Here is a 17,628-nt window from a genome sequence, read left to right on the forward strand (position 1 = left end):
TGTATAAGTATGTCTATAGGTAGGTTGTAGTGTGCGTGTGTTTTTGTGTTTTCATTTTTATTACCGTTTTTCATTTTAGAGAGTGTGTTTGTGTGAGCGCGAGAGTGAATGAGTGAGTAAGCGAGTAAGTGAGTGTGTATGTTTTTGTTTTCCTTTTGTATTAAAGTGTTGTTTGCTGCTGCTGTATGTTTTCGGCACCAAAAAGTTTTGCTTCATTGCGGTGTTACGTGTTACGTGTATCAGACGCCACGGCGGCGTCAAGTTAAGGACTTTTTTTTAAATGTAGATCGTAATAAAAATCCGAAAAGAAACTAAAATTTATATTATAGTTAATATCGATAAAAACAACAACCCATAAAATAAAACTATATGTTATATATTAATATATATATAAAAAAGAAAAATCTTTAGAAAAAATTTAACAAAATTTTAAAAGTTTTAATAATATTTAGTGAAAAAATCAAGTGTTCAATAACGATAAAATATTAAAAAAAAATATAATAATAATAAAAATCTAATAATTTGCAAAAAGTTTAATAAAATAGTTTAACAAGTGCTTAAAATATAAATATAAAAGTAAAAAGTTTTACATATATAAAACAAATCTTAAAAAATTATATATAAAAAATTAATTATTTTGTCTTTAGCCACGTCTTAAATTTTGTTGTTTGCTTATTCATGTTTTTAATATTTTTGGTTTACTGTTTTTAACCTTTTTTCTGCTGGTAATTTAAAGTGTTTTAGAATTCTAAGTCATCACTTGAAAACAAGAATTTTGATTACAAAACACAAAATGACTTCCTGTACATGGCTTTTGAAAAATGTACATATACGAGAGTACATATAGAAAAAACAACAACAATATCATCATTAACCCCTTGCACAGTGGTCCTAAATAAATCAACGAAATCCCCAGTGGATTGTTGATGCCAAAATGCCAATATTAAGCATTTAACGTAATGACTCTACAAATATATATTTATTGACCTAATTTTCAGCTAACACACTTATATATAAATATTTATAATAATTTTAAAGTTTGAACTATGATAAATATTATTTTTTAAATGATTTCTAATATTAATATGACTATGAAATACATATATACAAAAATTGTGTTTATCATTGATTAATTATTGATTTAACCAATTTTTAATATTATATCATCCTACCTTTCCCCCTTATGTTATAACAAATAATTTTATAGAACTTTCTGCCTCTATACTATTTTTAGCAATTTAATATAAACGATCTACCTTACAGTCATCAAAGTTCACTGACCATACACAACTCACACGACTAGCAGGTATTTTGTTTTTGATTTAAAACTATTTGTCAGCTTTTTCATGACCACAGATGCACTGATATTTTGGCAATCACTAAATTTTAAAATATTTGTGAGAATTCTTTTATTTTTTTTTGTTTGATTTCATTTATTCACAAATAATTGAGTCAGAAGTCATTCTTTTGTAAATGGCATCAGACTTTCAGCAACTTGTTAGCAGCTGACAAATAGTCAGCTGATATTGTACTTTCACTGATCATCTTCATCTTCTGTAAAAAAAAGTGTCTAGACACACGTGCAATAAAGGAAATGAAAAAAAAAAACTATAAAACTAAGTATTAGCCGAAAAACTTTATTGCTATTAATGTGAGAATTGTCAAACAAAAATACAGCAAATCATATATCTACATTGACCTACATGTATTTTGTTGTTACAAGAGTTAGGTTATAGACAATTACTTCTCGTCTCTATGTTACCCTATGATTGAAACTGTTTATAACATATTAAATCCAATTAACTATTTATTCTGGTTAAATCGAAAATCACTAATTTATTCACTTTTGATAAAATTCAATGTCGGTCTTTAGTTTGAGAAATATTAAAATTTATTTTAAAAAACTTTTACTTAACCAGCAATATTGGTTTGTTTAATGACAATGCAATATGTTCGAAAATTCGAACTTATAGCCTTTAAAATAACACGATGAAAAGAAACTTGGAAAACGGCCTAGCGTGGGTTATAGGTCTTGCTCAGTACACTACAAATTGTATCAAAAAATTTCAGAAACACCCTCAAATTCAGAAGTTATTCTAAAAAAACCGTTTTCAGTGATGTTCGTCGACTTATAGACTTGCAGCTCAGTCAGTTTTTGTCCGACTTTAAATTTTTTAAGTGGTTTAGAAAGAAAACTGATTACGCTTCAAAATGATTTGCATTTTTGGATACATTTGTAACTTATAAGTATTGTTTTTGTTAAGAATATCTAAAAGAAAAACAAAATTTATCAACTTTTTTGATCTTAGTCGCTTTTCATTGCTTATTTTGATATGAAAGTTTATAAAACTTTATACCAATATATATAAGAAATTTAGTTCTTAATAAAACATGGTTTTAATTATTCAAATCGGATTAAAATTCTAAAAGTTATTCAACTTTTAATTAACACCATTTTTAGTATTTTCTCCCCCAGCGCATATAAATAAAAAAAAAACAAAAAACTGTAGAAAAAAAAATATTTATAAAATTTTCAATTTACAAGGTAAATTTTTTCGAACTTTTTTCAAAAAAGTTTAATAACTTTTGCAAATATAAACCGATTTTGACAAGTAATATCTAATTTTTTCTCATATAAAGTTGTCTTTAAAACACTGTGCAAAAAAGAATAGGTTTTTATAAAAAAAAATAAAATTAACTTTTGTTGAATTTGGAAAACTATGAAAAAAATAAAAAATTAAGCGAAATTTTTTATAAGAACTTACGCAATTTTATCGAAATACATGTTATGCATACATTTTATGAAATCTTAATTCTTTGTATATCCATTATTGTTTACAATTTTGAAATCGGTCTAAAAATGTGTGAGTTAGAGGTGCTAAAGTACTACGACCTACCCTAAAACCGTTTTTTCAAAATATCTCAAAATTTTGAGGGTGTTTCAAAATCTTTGAAAACGATTTTAGTATGTCCTCACATAGGCCTACAACCTCCATTAGGTCGCTTTTCAAGTTCTGACAAAAAGTGTCATTTTGTAGCAGAGTGTAATCTATAGATCATTCATAAACCTGATTACAATGCAATATTGGAGAAAATTTCGAAAATTCGAACATCTTTTTAAAGCTGTTGAATTAATCTCTAAATCATGTGAATTCTAAACTAAAATTATTTTTTGAGGCAATTTTTTAAATTTACTAAGCTTAAAATTAAAAACGTTCATGGATTTCAATGTTATAGTTTCAGAATATAAACCTCTTGAAATATGTTCGAAAATTCAAGGTAAAAATAAATTAATAACTTAAAAAACTTTTTTGTAAAACAATTTTTTGTTTTTACAAGAGTTTTTTACATTTGAGAGTTCTTGAAATATTTGTAAAGTGTATACGTAATTTAGTGCGAAATGAAGAAAAATCTTGGTCGAAATGCTATGGAATAACTTTCTTTTAAGTGAGTACAATTTTAGCTTAATGAATATTATGAAAAACTTTACATAGCTAGTTTCGATCACTTGTTATTGAATTAATTATAACCTATACCGTCATACCGGATATATTCAGAAAGAGATTCTGAGTCGATCCATATCACTTAGCCGCCATACAAATGCACCCTGAACTATTACATTATCGGTAATAAATACTTGATTTATATAGATATCCACATAAATGTTTCAATTCATAATTAACCACTTCTGAAAATTACTTTAACGAGCAATAAAACTCTTAAAAATACCGGTATACAGAACAAATTTCACACAAACAAGCAAATAATCGCAACACCTAATTTCTATCCAACTTCCGAAAATCACTGGTATGCCAGTAAAATTCAACAAAAATAAGTTTTATATAGAAATAAATCATACGACAAAATTTTATGATGATCGGCATATGATTAATCATAGCTCTAATAAGGACAGATAAGGACAAAATCACTCACGTAAATAAATTATTGAAATTTTAACAGAAATATGTTTTTGCTCATTTACTCAGTGTAGGGCATTATTAGGTCGGTCTTGACCGGCTATGTTTTCTTAATTTTTGTATATCTACAATCGTAAATCACTACTCGACTTTAAGTACATTCTATTCATAGTATTCATGTACAAAAATGTTCGCTACTTTCATATGGAAAATGGAAATAACAAGCTACTTATAGAAAACTGATTCACTATTCCCAAAAATTTTCGGATTTTCTAAGACTTTCATATTTCACTGGAGAAAGAATTTCAAGTTTTTTAAGCTAATAAAATATATATTTAAGGGGATAAAGGATTGAAAGTTGATGGCGTTACAGCTGTATTTCTATGTCATTAATATTAAAGATTTGTAGAAATTAATTTCGTTGCCGGTTCTTTAACTTAAATGTTGGGTTATAAAATATACTACCACTCATTTTACAGATCGTATAACTTGAAAGGAAGTGTATGAAAAGCAATGATTTTCTTTCTCTACTTCTTTAATCTATTTGAATGACTTTTTAATATGGTAACATTTAATTAATTGTGTAATTTGTACTGAAATTTTTAAACCCTACACCAGCATAGTGGGGAGGGTATTATGCGTTTGTGCAGATGTTTGTAACGCCCAAAAATATTAGTCTAACACCCACCTTAGAATCACTTTCTGAGTCGATTAAACGATGTCCGTCCGTCCGTCTGGTCGGCTGGCTGGCTGGCTGTCCATATAAACTTTGTGTGCAGATTGCAGGTAGCAATATTTCGATCAAATTTGGTACATATTATTTTTTCGGCCCAAGGACCAAGCCTATTGTAACTGGCTGAAATCGGTCCATTATTTCACCTAGCCCCCATACAAATGTCCTTCCGAAAATGGACTTTATCGGTCATAAATTTTTAATTTATAAATGTATCTCCACAAATTGCACTCCAAATAAGTCTTATATATACAAAATTCATGTCGCCAAATTTTGTTACGATCGGTCCATAATTAGTCATAGCTCCCATATAGACCCGCTTCCGAAAATCACTTTAACGTGCATAAAGCGCTCAAAAATGTTGGTATAGTCACAAAATTCAACATAGTAAACTTTCATATAGACGCAAATCACACGGCCTAATTTTACGGTGATCGGTCCATAATTGCTTATATGGTGATATTTTAAAAGAAAAATATTTTTACTCATTTACTTGGTGTAGGGTATTATATGGTCGGGCTTGACCGACCATACTTTCTTACTTGTTTTATGTTGAGGTAGTTGAATTATTTTTTCTGAAATGTATTGAAAATTTAATAAACTAAAAGTTCAATCTTATTCCTATTAATGTTGATATCCCAATAGACATTAACTCTATTTCTATTATTTTGAGAATTCCATAAAGTTCGGTCATTAACATTAAATATATTATAAAATTAATTATTAAAATTATTACTTATTTAATACATTTAAATTGGTCGTAGTTTTAACAAAAATATTTTGGATATTTTTTCTCCATTTTTCTATACTTTTTCTGTAATGCCATAATTCCAAATTTGGCTAGGAATGCACTGAGTCAGATAGCTGCCTTGTAAAAGGAAACATTTTCAAAGAATTTTTTTTAACACTTTATCAACTATCCGATATATAAAACAGCACCACAAGCAAGACCTGTGAAAAGTGTCCAAAGAAAAATATTTTGTTTGAGCAGCTTTTATTATTGAACGAAACTAAACAATCTTTCAAGCGTTCAATTCTAAAATCTTTTTAACTAAGAATATTGTAAGTCCTATCATTAAATCGTAGTAAATAGTTTTAAGAATATCTTATGCACTGTCCTACTTCCTGCTCAAAAATATTTGGTTGGGTTCTCAAAAGCATCCTTACCTAACATGCTTTGATTTCATCTCTTGGCACTAACGATAACCTCAATGACTAATGTTATATTTTATAGATACTTGTAGTTTATTTAATACAAATACCTTTGACATTTAACCCATTAATCATGTTCGCCGTCCCACTGTCGGTCATCTCCTTATACATATTTGTTATTGTTGTTGGTGTACATTTAACAACAACTAAAAAAAAAACAAACCAAAGCTTATCATTATACATGTTATAATATTTTGCTGTTTGCTTTTTTTTCTTCTAAGGTTTCAATGTCATTTCTGTTCTACGTTTTTTTTTTTCTTTATTTTTGCCTTTTTTTATATTCTTGCTCCTAACAGCAAATGTTTATAGTCTTTATAACCTTTAAGGCATTAAATATTTTTGTATAATATATACTTTTTTATTTTTTTGCTATTTGTTTAGGAATGAAACCTTTATATTTAGTATTCATACACAAATGGCTAAACTGTAGGTAAGGAATAATGTAGTGAACAAACTAATAATAATAATAAAAATTTGACATGATTTGGCTGTATTATATTTGCTAAGAGATACTAAGTAAAGCTAATAGGTTTATAGAGGGAGTTGAAATGTACAAGTATTAATAAATAAGAAGTGCGTCGATAAGAAAAGGGTAAGAGACCAATACCAATAATATAATATGGCAGTTTTAATACTCTTTTGAGTTTTAAAAATTTGTTGGGGTGAAAATTCACATACATATATGGAATTACTTGTGACCAGAAAATCTATTCCCAAAGTGGGAACAATACTCAATAGGACCTCAAATGTTGAGGGAAAATGTAGAAATGTGGACTGGAAAATACCCGAAACGATGATCAATTTAAAGATATTGCATAATGGCCAAAAGCAAGATAACAAAGACCAAAACTTTGGGCACCACTAAAAAATTGCAATATAGACTGACAACTGGTACTAGAAATGTCACAGAAAGTTTTGAAAACTAGCTTATGAAGATTAATTAAAATAAAGGAATTATTCGTAATCAATTTTTAAATTTATCAAAGGTTTATTAATAAGATTTTTTATGGAAATTTTGTCATTCCTTGTCTTATATTTATACATCTAATGAAAATTTCTAACTTTTCGAAAACTAAAACCATGAATTTTAGTAAAATTGTTTTATGTTAAATTCCCAAGTGGGCCTTATATGGGAGCAATGACCAATTATGGACCGATCACCATGAAATTTAGTCGTGTGATTTATGTCTATATTAAAGTTAACTATGTTGAATTTTGTGTGTATACCAAGATTTTTAAGCGATTTATGCACGTTAAAGTGATTTTCGGAAGCGGGTCTATATGGAAGCTATGACTAATTATGGACCGATCGTAACAAAATTTGGTGACATGAATTTTGTACATATAAAACTTATTTGGAGCGAAATTTGTGGAGATACATATAAAAATTAAACATTTATGACCGATAAAGTCCAATTCCGGAACGACATTTGTATGGGGGCTAGGTGAAATAATGGAAATTTGATCGAAATATCTTCAAAATTGCGACCTGTACTCTGCGCACAAGGTTTACATGGACAGCTAGCCGACCAGACGGACGGACAGACAGACATCGTTTAATCAACTCAGAAAGTGATTCTAAGTCGATCGGTATACTTTAAGGTGTGTGTTAGACTAATATATCAACAAAGGCATTATACCCTCCCTACTATGGTGGTGTAGGGTATAAAAACAACTTGCTTTATTGTTCTCGCAAGAAAATCAAAATAAAGCGAGTTGCCAAGTTTAGTCTTAATGCACAAGCAACTGCAAATTTATCTTTAAGAGGTTATTCGGGAACACAAAATTAGTAGTTTAGTAAAATGGTTTTATGCTAAATTCCCAATTTTTATTTTGATTAATTCACTGAAATTTATTATGAATAATTCTGAATATTATTCTGAAGGAAGGTTCCTAATGTCATTCATTATGTTGCAATTCTTTTGTACGTAAATGTTACGAACAGTGGAAAAATTGTCTCCAAATGTATAGACACTGTAATCCCCGATGCGCTTAATAGAAAATTAAACTTGTTTTATCTGGAGTTGAAAGGAAAGAATGAAGAAGGAAATTCTGGAATTTATTCATGCTATACTTTACAATGAAATAGAAAGTTTTGTGGATAATTTAAGACTCAGAATACTAATACCAACTCGGCATGTTATCGAAATTATATACCTGACAGAAAGTTTCTCTAAGTTACATGATGGTTTGGGCAATGGAGTATACTTCAGTGATCTCAATTACTCTTGATATAGAATTGAATTTGGTTATTATTTGAATTTCGTCTAGGCAGATAAATGATTAAATAACCACAATGCCATCAAAAGTTAATTAAAACAGAATTCCCAAAAGATTTTTAAATTTTAATTAAATTTTATATTGTAGCTAAATAAATGCTAAATAATTAAATAAATTCGATGCATTATGCCCGTATTTTCAACAAATATATATCTATCGGTGCTTAGTTACTTATGGAGTAAAAATATTTGGTAATTTTAGTTCAGAAATTTTTTAAATTTTTGATCTTGAAGAAGAAATTTTTTTGATTTAAGATGTTCACAATGTTTGTTCATTACAACTCTACAACTATGCCTCAGAGAGTAAATGAAAATTCCGTACTGTTTGCAAGATATTTTATTTTTTTTTTTATTACGTTTATTATAATATTGTTCCTGCCTTTAATGTCTAGGCTTTACAATAAGTAATTAAATCTTATAACTAAACAATTATATATGTTTGCAAGATATGAGCCTGAGAAAATTTTTGCAAAAATTACATCGAGGTCCATAAAAAAAGTGCAAAACTGGGAGACACAATTATTTTTTTGTTTGGTCTTTTATCACATAGTGGTTATTTTTTTTCGTGTTGCACTGTGTTATTAAAATAACAAATGGTACTGAACTAAGAGCTTAACTTCCGTAGATTTAAAATCCATTAACAACTTTTTAAAACTTTCAGTTTAATTCCTCGTCTTGGGGTAAAATTTAACAACTTAAAACTTAAAAATTTTAATTTCTCGAAAATTGATCGTAAGATTTGAAAATGTTTGCCATCGACATGCCAAAATTATAGCCCCTCTCAATAATTTTATTTTGTATCGTAATGTAATGTGCACTAATATTTTTCTGATATGTAATTTAATTCTTTATGTGTCTTCTATATACTGATAACCCAAAACAATTTGTTTGTGCTTTGAGATCTTACATCAGGCGTTTTCCATTTTCAGACTAAGATTCGCATATTTTCCAACAAATTCCGTGCTAAACTAGATACTTTTTGGGAAAATTTTATTTAATTCACCAATGTCCAGCGAATACATAGAACTCCTGGGGCAACTACCAATAAAATACCTTTGGCAAATACATAAGGGGTGTCTCAGTAAGAATTTTTGCATCCTAAAATAAATCACGTAAATTTTGAGATATTTGTTACTTTTTTTATTGAATTGTAAAGAAGACATTTTTCGAACAAGTATGGAGTAAAAGATCCATCAAATGGCCCTCCGGCTCTGATGTTCTGATCAAGTATGGAGTAAAATATCCCTCAAATGGCCCTCCCGCTCAGATGACAGGCCATTGCTCTTTTCATGAAATTTTCCATGACTTTTTCACAGAGATGTGACTGTATCTTACCCATGACGCGTTGTATCTTGGATTTGAGCTCAGGAATTGTTTCTAGTTTGTTTCTAGTTACAGAATTAATTCCTACGTATCTGTCATTTATTCTCACTTAGTTATTGAAAATAACTGAATAAACTTTTTTTTTCTTTGAAAATTTTGTACCAACGAATCGTCATATGCGGGAAGTTTTACTTTACATCTTTTATGTGATAAAAGTGCAGATGAAGCACAGCGATAGCTCACCAAAGCTTATGGTGAATGTGTTCCATCGGTTTCAATGTGCGTGATGTGAAACTCAAGACAAAAATCGCCCTAGCCAGCCACAGACGTTTGAAGACCAAGAATTGGTGGCATTACTTCATGAAGATTGTTGTCAAACTCTACAACAGCTTGCAAAATCATTGGGTGCTATTCAAGCAACAATTTTAAAAGGGTTGCGGGTAGCAGTATTCATTCAAAAGTTACCATACGAATTGAAGCCGAGAGACCTTGAAAGACGATTTAGCATGTCCGAAATGATGCTTCAATGCTATAAAATAAAATCAATTTTGCACCAAATCATTACTTGCGATGAAAAATGGATCCAAATAATTCGAAGCTTAAGAGATCGTATGTAAATACCAGCCAGAATCGAAACTGAAACCAAATATCCATGACATTTCGTGGGACCAAAAGGGTCCTATCTATTATGAGCTACTGAAATCTGACCGGACCATCACAAGAAACCTATACCGAACACAAATGGTTCGTTGAAGTGAGAATTAGTCAAAAAATGCCCAGAATATACGGCCAGGCGGTTTTATGTCTGACAAAGCTCGGCCACATGTTGCAATACCTGTTAAAAAGTATTTAGAATAAAGTGGCTGCGAAGTTTTGGCGTCCGACTACTATATATCTTGATCGACGAAGAACGCTCTATATGGGATACGCTTCACTATCAGAGTATCCAATGTTGGCTTGATTCGTTCTTAGCCTCAAAAGATGAGGGTTTTTTGACTCGAAATCCAAATGTTGCCAGAAGGATGGGAAACGGGCATAGCTAACAATGGAAATACTTTGAATAAATTTATATTGTACAAATATTTCAAAATAAAAGCTAAAAATTTAAAAAAAAAATCCTGAATTTTTAAGTCATACACTCAATATTTTACAGTATTTCAATTCGGATTATATATGAATTCAGTACCGCAATTCTGTAACTTTTTATACTTTCCTACCGATGTCGTTAAGTAACGAAAAATATCGGTTGCTTAATGAATTTTATATTCACTATTTGAAGTTAACGATATCTCTCGGTAATACATTTTAACGACGAATATAGTTAAACATATAAATGTCAATATTTTTAAAAATAAAAAATCATAAAAATATTCACTATTTATTCGTGTTTGCAGATAAATTCATAGTCGTGTGAATAAATTATCGCATTTATATATAAAAATCACCCAAATATGTTCGCGAAACTTACTGAAAGCAAAAGAACAAGACTTTTTTTTCTAAAAATTAAAGTAACCCAGTGTAGTCCATATGTCTATGCCACCACAAGTGATTATTGATTCAGAATTTAGATATGTGTTGTTATAAGGACAGTCGACAAATTCCGATGAATTTCTTTCTTAGAATACGGTCTTATATAAGTTTATAATCGTATCACATCGCCAAATATGGTTTAAAATGCTAACTATGTAATTTGAATATAGGGATAAACATTATACACTCCAGAGATGTCTTAAATATGGATATTATGCCCCAAATAAAAGTTGTTCTTAACCCCTTGTGGACCAAGGCTTTAAATCTTTGAAAAGGTTTTATTTAATATTAAAAATAAGGACTGCAAGGATCCGAAAGTGATCTGGTACCGTTGAGTCAGCATCAGCCAAAAGATAAAAAAACTCATAGATTTTTGTTTAAAATTTATTAATATACTGATTAGTTTTGTAACTTTTATAATATTTTCTATTACAAGTCTATGTTATGGTATTTTACGAAATAGTATTTTTTATTATTACAACATAAATAAACATCACAATGGGAACATGACATAATTCACCGTTATTCTGGGTAAGCGAGTAAAAAGGGTCAAAATAAGTTTTGTTTTCATTTTGTAAGCTTATTATTGTTATGGTACTTATAAGTACTATCGGTCGACAAAGGGTTAAAATTCGAATACAATTTTCTAAAATTAATATAATATATGTCCAAATTTATCTTAAAAAGATAATTAAAGAATGTTAATTTTTATATTTAAAACTCAAATCAGTCCGTATCTAACAAACACAAAATATTTGACCAATCGTACTTTCAAAGAACAACGTATTTTGAATATTTATGTTATACAACTAACTCCTAAACAATTATCGTTATGGCTTAACTAGAACATTTTATTTGTCGTTAACCTACCGACAAATTTCGTTATCTACCTACTATTTTTAACGAAAATAATCGGTAAAATTTAATTCGGAATATCTCTTAACGATAAATATTGTTAACTAACGAATTTTGATTACTTAACGACAAAATTTTGTCGTTAAAAAGTTATAGAATTGCGGTACAGGAATACTTAAGCTTCCAAATTTTCAAAAAATATAATTTTATAATTGATATTTCATTATAGGTGTCGTTAGTTAAATGGAGTATTTTAAAAGTAGATTTTTGTAAATAAATTTTGGGTAATAAATAGACAATAAAACACATATTTCAGTCATTTATTTGCCGAATTTTAATCCTAAATTTATAAAATAAGTTAAGCTCAATGAATTTAAAAGATCCAAAATAACTTTATATTTAAATAAAAATTGTCCAAAGAAATATAAAAATGTATTTGACATTTATATCTGAAATGAGCTCACAAACACTTCAAGATTATTTTTATATATAACTTATGCAATTTTCCAATTTAATACACTTAAAATTATTGTTTCTATTACATCTGAGTTCTTATTTTCAGCTCAGAAAACAAATAAAATAAAACGTTGTAGTTGTAATGGTGTTAAAAGCGAAAATAAATAAATAAATGTATTTATATTTCTAGAACCAAGTTGAAGAAAACAACGACTACGACAACCAACAACGAACAACAAATATTGCCAATGTCTATAAATATTGGTAATAATTGTCATTTTCAATTTCATTTCATTCTATTTAGAAATTTTATTTATTTTTTTTATGCCATTTCTCAACTGCACTTTATTTAATCTTTAGTGTTTTTTGTATTTATTTATATTTTGTTAGACAGTTTCTATATTGTTTACGTTTTATTTATAAAGTGTAGTGTAGTGTAAATGACATTTGGCGTTAAATTAAGGAAATTGCTTTAATGTAATTTATTATTAGAATTTATTTTTACTTCTTTTTTTTATAAATTACATACATATGTATATGTATATTGTATTATATTAACAAATTGTGTTGAAATATTGAATAGACACTCTGTTAATGAAACGACAACATGGTCGATAATGAAAATTAGATTAATTTATGGTGTACTGGTTGTTGTTCTTGTTATTCTTGTTAAATCAATAAATTAAATGGCAAATAAATTAACACTGTTGGAAGTCAGTTCACAGCCAGACGTATGAGTGTTGGCTAAGGTGAAAATATTAATCATACGCCTCCATTGGTTAAAAAAATTATTTGTGTTGTACGAGTTAAATTGTGCCTAAGGGCAATTTATTGTCATTAACTGATTAGCTGTAATTAGTATTCATTTGTTTTTAATTCATTTTAAATAAATAATTTGTTTTAATTAAATTCTATTTATTTATAAATTAAATTTGAAAAAAGTTATAGCTTTTGTCAATAGGTGTTTTTTATTCACAAATTTGTTCAATGAACAGGAAATTTTAAGGGAAAGAGGCCGCCTTCCTTTCCTAATTACAGTAGTTTACAGGGTTTTGATTCATGTTGTGAAACATATGTAAAGGGTCTTCCAAAAGGGACATACGAAATTTGACAGTTGATCGTAGCCATTTTGCTGAAGATTGATCTGTCGAAATGGCTGTCATTTATTTAGTATGTATCGCCAAATCACCATGGATGTATATAGCGTTCAACAACACGTGGAAATGATAAATTTTTTTTATCAAATGACGCTGAAAACAACATTTTCGAAAAAAACACTGTTGGGTAAAGAGTTTTGCTGACAGATTCGTCGGAACATATTAAAGAAGTGACCACTTCAAATCCGTACACACTGTAGTAATCATAACAAAGCTCCCAGTTATGAAAATGGAAAAAGATTTACATATGTTTTTAACAACAAATCTACCGCTTTTCTACAATAAATTGCAAGTCATTATGTTTAGTTTTAAAAAGTGTAGATACAATGGAAAAAGAAGCTAGTGACAAAATTGTGCACAAATATCTAGAAAATCCGACTTTGTCGTATTAAAAGAAACTCAAAATCTGATTTTTGTCAGATATCAGTTCAGAAATTTTACATTTTGGTAGCTCGAGGTTGTGTATTCTTTAAATATGATTACGTAAAATTGAACAAAAATATTAATTTGGCAGGCAATCCGCAGCTGCTGTTAGAAGAGTCAAGATTTTCAGAAATGTTTTTAAAGAATTTTCAGAATTATATATAAAAAGATAGTTTGGAAAAGCGATTGTTGTCATTTATAAGACATCACACATCTGATACAAAGTTTTAGTCAAGTTGTCATTACTCAATGACAAGTTGTCTTTACTCAAATACAAATAAAATGAGAATAATATTGATGTTATACCAAAACGCATCAATTAAACAAATTGCCCAAATCTTCGTCCAATCGAGATATATTGGGCAATTGTTAAACGTAAATTGAAAAAGAGTGCAGGTACAGTAAATAACCAGATTTTGATGTGAACAAAGTGGAATAAATATGCTGGTATAACGGTAGAAGTGGGAAGTAAAGTTGTGCAGCTATTAATAGGAGGCATAAAAAGAAAGGCCAGAAAATATATTCGAAATAAAGACACATAAACCTGCAGTTATATTTTTTTTAAAGCTTAATAATTTACTTTTAATTTCATTTTCACAATGTTAACATACGTTGTTTCATTTAAAAGTTATGCCCGTCTTAATCCGTCCGGATTTTAAGTGGCCACTTCTTTACTTTGAGAACGACATTTGCCAGGCCATTACGGCCAATGGCGAGCGCTATACGTAGATGATTAGCAACTTGGTTTGGCCTGAATTGGATGATATGTATATCAACGGCATGTGGTTTCAACAAGACGGCGTTACATGCCACACAGCTTATGATTTGACATTGTGCACGAACGTTTTAAGGGTACTGTCATCTCAAGTGAGGTAATGTGATCTGGATACCGAGATCATGCGATTTGACCCCGTACGACTTTTTCTTGTGTGGTTTCCTTAAGCTGCAGGTCTATGCGAATTAGCCATAAACCACAGCGGACCTCATGCGGTAAATCCATTTCCATTCCAGCGGTAAAATCCAGCCTGATTTATGCGCCAGAGTCATTCAAAATTTAATATTTTGGATTCCATACATAACGACATTGCTAAGCTTTTCGAACGAATAAAAAGTGTTGCTCGTATCTCACAATAACTTTGTTTTATATAAATTTAAAGATAGGAAGCGCTTATTAATTTAAAAATCTATTGGGTGGCGTCAAAAGAACAACTTATCATTTTAGGCCAAGAAAGAATCAAGCTAATTTCTGATACAAGTGAAGCGAATCTCAGAGACAGCGAATCGATCAAAACATATAGTAGTGGGACGGGACTAGGTCTGGACTCTAAACATGTGGCCGAGTATTGTCATGATGTAATATTACGGTTTCATGTCTCTCGCTTCAAACGAATTATTTTCCATCGGTACAGCTTCCCTGTGATCGTCTGGTCAAATTTCAGCAGCACATAATAAGTTTGTGCCATTTGCATCGTCCAAAAACCTTAGCGCCATGAATATTTGGCTTTGGTGTCGATGACGTATGATATCTTATGCTTCAGGTTATCGTAATAGATCCATTTTTCATCGTATGATTCGATGCAAAAAGTACTTTCTTTTATAACGTTCAACCATCATATCGACATTCAAAATCGTCTTTCAAGGTCTCTCGACTTCAATTCAATGGTACGAACATTTCACTGATTTTTTGTGAATACTGCTGCTCGTAAACATTTGGAAATTGCTGCTTGAGTAGCTTCCAATGATTTTTCAAGTTCTTGTTGAGTTTTACAACAATCTTCATGGAGTAATGCCTACAATTCATGGTCTTTAAACTGGCTGGCATGGGCGACTTTTGACTTCCGTGTTAAAATCGCCACTTTTGAACCGAACCAACAATTTCTCGCACGTTGAAACCGATGGATTATATTCATCATAAGCTTTGGTGAGCAATCGGTGTGCTTTCAAATTAAAGATGTAAAGAAAACTTCCCGCATATGACGCTCTGTTGGCACAAAATTCGACATTTTCGAAGCAAAAACAACTATTTTTACACTATTACGTAAATAATTACAGATATGTACTTCTCCAAATGACGTATAAGTTATTAAAAACAAAATCCCACTTCAAAACTTAACTTTAAATAAAATGTTAATTCCCCGCTTCACTTTTTTAATCAGCAAATATTAAAAAATAATCTAAAACCATTTTAAATTCTTTAAATTTATCAAATATTATGAACAAATCTTTAAAACTTAACTTTAAATAAAATTTTAATTCCCCGCTTCACTTTTTTAATCAGCAAATATTAAAAAATAATCTAAAACTTTAAAACATTAGTGTGGAAAATGTAAGAAAAATAAAAACAAAACAAAAATAAATAAAAGGAAAAATCAAGGCAATATAAATATACATAATAATAAAATTACAAAACCTTAAAGCCGACACTATAATTTCAAAGAACAACAGCACCATCAGCCAACCAACCAACCATTATTCGTTTATGAATACTTTATGACCTTTTTCTGGTTAGAGCAACTGCCATGACCACGTAGTTTTTTCCTTTTTTTTTTGTTAGCTGTTGCCTTTCGTTTACCCCATGTCCAAGGAAGAAGTGCAAAAACCAACTCAATATAATATTTGTTGCTTTAGCCACAATGCGTGTTAAAACTTTATAGATTAATAAATGCGGCAGTGCGGAATTTTAAATACCCTGTAACTAGATTTAAAATTACTCTCATCTCAACACTGAGGCTATTTTCCTACATTCAGCAACACATCACAACAACATCTGGTTAATCTGTAAACACAATTAATGACGTTTGTTATAAAAAAAATACTTTTCCGAAAATACAATTCACGCAGAGAAAAAATATAGTTTTACATGTTTACTGCAATCATGTCAACATGTTTAAAAGTTTTTTTTAACAATATTATGGTCACTGTAATTTTTTATATGATTTAAAAGTTACGATTCACATGATTGTTGCAATCATACGTATGATTGTAGTAAATAAGTATATGTTTGATACAACCGCTTTTAAAATAAAGGATTTAACATTATATGTTGTTCTCGGCTTACAGTTATCATAATCAGTGAACATTATATTATGATTCTATGATTAATCATGAACATTATTGCCATAATACATATATTTATTTACCTCATTTATATATATTATTGCTACAATAATGTGAATGAAATATTTAACATTTTATGGTTACAGTGACCATAATATTATTAAAAACCTTTTAATCATGTTGAAATGGTTGCATTAAACATACTACATACATGTACAACTATATATTTTATCTGGGTGTACTAAAATTATTTAGCTGTAGCATGAAAGTTACATTGAAGAATGACAAACCAGAAAAATATGCGCGAGATTAATACAACAGTTTCCTTGCCAAACGGAGACAGACAGATCGATAGATACTGAAAGAAAGACAGGCATAGGGATCCAGAATATTTATATACTTTATTTGATCTCAGGACATCCGATTTATATGGAACTATACTATATTTCATTGTTGTATAGGGTATAGAAAATTAAGACTCTAAGAAGCTAAAAAAATTAATAATAAAAATAAAAGAAACTGCAAAAGGTATATAAAATTACAAATATAAAAATGTTTAGTAGCAGTAGAATTTAATCAAAATACCTTTTGCATTTTTCTTACACAAGCTGGGTAATGAAATAAAAATCAAAATCATTTATTATTAAACAGTAGATTTACAGCAGGCTAATTTTTGTGCACCTTTG

At 29.3% G+C, this 17,628-nt stretch overlaps 1 protein-coding gene across 1 annotated transcript in view; it reads left to right on the forward strand.

Moving 5' to 3' along the window:
• LOC135958902 (voltage-gated potassium channel subunit beta-2-like) overlaps window positions 1-17,628 on the forward strand; it is a 227,339-nt gene that overhangs the window by 52,340 nt on the left and 157,371 nt on the right. The window lies entirely within an intron of this gene.

The sequence above is a fragment of the Calliphora vicina genome, chromosome 4 (assembly GCF_958450345.1).
Source record: "Calliphora vicina chromosome 4, idCalVici1.1, whole genome shotgun sequence".
NCBI classification, from domain to species: Eukaryota; Metazoa; Arthropoda; class Insecta; order Diptera; family Calliphoridae; genus Calliphora; species Calliphora vicina.